A 3270-nucleotide genomic window follows, 5' to 3' on the forward strand; every position below is an offset into this window, starting at 1 on the left:
ATTTTCCGGAATTGTTGCTTGTTGTTCCGGCCTCATTTAAACTTGCCTAGATAGGTAGTTTTATTATGCTTCACCTCTTGCCATGTTTAATAAAATTTAATATTGTTGGGTACATAAACGAGAGAGAACTAAATAATTAATGTGGTGTTTCATCAAATGTAACTCGTTGCATATTGAGCTCCACTTAACATGTAGTTTTGCTTGTGCACTTTGCCATGCCATGTTTCATTAAACCGGACATGCATCATACTTGTTTGCGCATCATGCCATGCTTATGTGATGATTGTTTACTATGTTGTTTGCTTCTTTCCGGGTTGCTTCTCTCATTAGCTTTGGTTTCGTTCCAGAGTTGTGAGGATCCGTTCGACTACGTCCGTTTGTCTTCTTCATGGACTCGTTCTTCTTCCTTGCGAGATCTCAGGCAAGATGACCATACCCTCAATATCACTTCTATCTTTGCTTGCTAGTTGTTCACTCTATCGCTATGTCGCGCTACCTACCACTTGTTATATCATCCCTCCCATATTGCCATGTCAAGCCTCTAGCCCTCCTTCCTAGCAAACCGTTGTTTGGCTAAGTTACCACTTTTGCTCAGCCCCTCTTATAGCGTTGCTAGTTGCAAGTGAAGTTGAAGTTTGTTCCATGTTGGAACATGGATATGTTGGCATATCACAATATATATTATTTAATTAATGCATCTATATACTTGGTAAAGGCTGGAAGGCTCGACCTTATGCCTGGTGTTTTGTTCCACTCTTGCCGCCCTAGTTTCCGTCATACCGGTGTTATGTTCCTTGATTTTTCGTTCCTTACGCGGTTGGGTGTTATAGGAACCCCTTGATCGTTCGCTTTGAATAAAACTCCTCCAGGAAGGCCCAACCTTGGTTATACATTTGCCTAACAACCTATTACCTTTCCCTTGGGTCGGCCAACCCGAGGGTCATCTTTATTTTAACCCCCCCCCCCAGGGCCAGTGCTTCTCTAAGTGTTGGTCCGAACTAGAGTCCTTTGCAGCGCCACCTCGGGGAAACTTGAGGGCTGGTTTTAGTTGTACGGAGTGCTCATCCGGTGTTGCCCTGAGAACGAGATATGTGCAGCTCCTATTGGGATTGTCGGCACATCGGGCAGTCTTGCTGGTCTTGTTTTAGAATTGTCAAAATATCTTGTAACCGGGATTCCGAGACTGATCGGGTTGTTCCGGGAGAAGGAATATCCTTTGTTGACCGTGAGAGCTTGTGATGGGCTAAGTTGGGACACCCCTGCAGGGTATAAACTTTCAAAATCCGTGCCTGCGGTTATGTGGCAGATGGGAATTTGTTAATATCCGGTTGCAGAGAACTTGACACTTGACTTAATTAAAATGCATCAACCGCGTGTGTAGCCGTGATGGTCTCTTTTCGGCGGAGTCCGGGAAGTGAACACGGTCTTGTGTTATGCTTGAACGTAAGTAGTTTCAGGATCACTTCTTGCCCACTTGTAGCTTCACGACTGTTGCGTTGCTTCTCTTCTCGCTCTTATTTGCGTTTGTTAGCCACCATATTTGCTTAGTGCTTGCTGCAGCTCCACCTCATTACCCTATCCTACCCATAAGCTTAAATATTCTTGATCTTGCGGGTGTGAGATTGCTGAGTCCTCGTGACTCAGGGATACTTCCAAAGAGTTGCAGGTGCCGATGATACCAGTGCAGGTGACGCAACCCAGCTCAAGTGGGAGCTCGATGAAGATCTTGATCGTTGTTTTGTGTCTTTTCCAGTTGATCAGTTGTGGAGCCCAGTTGGGATAATCGAGGATCTAACATTTGGGGTGTATCTTCCTTTTTATTCAAATTTGGCCGTAGTCGGTCTTTGAGTGTATTTGGATGATGTATGAATTATTTATGTATTGTGTGAAGTGGCGATTGTAAGCCAACTCTTTATCCCTTTCTTATTCAGTACATGGGATTGTGTGCAGATTACCGCACTTGTGACAAAACTACCATGCGGCTATGCCTCTAAGTCGTGCCCCGACATGTGGGAGATATAGCCGCATTGTGGGTGTTACAAGTTGGTAATCAGAGCCGTCCCCGACTTAGGAGCCCCCTGCTTGATCGAATCGCTGACGTTGTTGAGTCTAGAACAAAAAGTTTTGAGTCTTAGGATTATATATATATATATATATATATATCAGAGAGTAGGATTCTTTTTACTCCTCAGTCCCTTCGTCGCTCTGGTGAGGCCTCCTGACGTAGAAGTTTTGACTCTCCTCTCCTCAAATTTCACAAAAAAAATTAGGATCACGCGGGTATCTTGGAATTGTTCCGATAGTCTTGTGACAAGAACATTGTTCTTGGTGCCTCCTGACATTTAGGGGTTGTGGCAGTTTCCCAGGGATTTGAGCTCCGCGGTGTTGTCGTCACAATTTTATCGTTGCAGTTCTGGAATACCTGAGTTCGCCGACATCGAAAATCTCTTTTATGCAGTTGTTGGTGAGATAACATCGACGCCACCTAGTATTGGGCGGGAGTTCGGGAGTATTTCCATAACTCGTATAACGGATGCTTTACAAAGGTTGAGGTACATGATTTCCGAAGGTTTCTTGGTTATGTGTTGAAGGATGGATACAGCTGGATGTAGGGATTGTTAGTTTGGGTGAGATATTTATGCTTCCCCTGTATCCCCAACACCTGATTGCATAACCAGAAAGTTTTAGGAGTTTATAAGTGGGAATTCAAGTATCACTTAGGATATCCTTCCAACAGACACATGATACTATATGGGGTCTATCATACGTTTGTTTCTGGCTTATTTTGCAAGCGAAATCCTTTGTTTTGTTTTGAGTTGTGGTATTCGAGTTGCTTCAATGTCAAGTGTTGAATCCATACCTTTTCCTAAATGGTGTTCTCATATTTCTATGGGAGTGCTCATCCTTTTTGATCATCGAGATGTCATGCCAATTCTTTTTCAACCGGCATGTTTCTCTTCAAGTGGATCCGGATCATTTTCAATATTTGCTAGATCAATTCTAAGTTTTCTCAACGGTATCCATTCCATCTACCCCAAGTTGCCTTTGTTTTCCCGCCCTCCCACCCTTCCTTTTTCTTCAAGGACTCAGATTTCTTATTCAAGTATCCTTTTATTGATGGGAAGTCTCTCCATTCTTTTCCGTCAATGTTCTTATCCGGTGATTCTCAGGAAGATACTAACGGAGCTTCGAGATTATTATTCTTCGTTCTTTTTTTCTTCTCCGGTGGATTCAATTCAAGCTTTCTCGATCATATCCTTTCCTCGTTTC

This window comes from Triticum dicoccoides, chromosome 7A (genome assembly GCF_002162155.2).
Source record: "Triticum dicoccoides isolate Atlit2015 ecotype Zavitan chromosome 7A, WEW_v2.0, whole genome shotgun sequence".
Classification (NCBI taxonomy): domain Eukaryota; kingdom Viridiplantae; phylum Streptophyta; class Magnoliopsida; order Poales; family Poaceae; genus Triticum; species Triticum dicoccoides.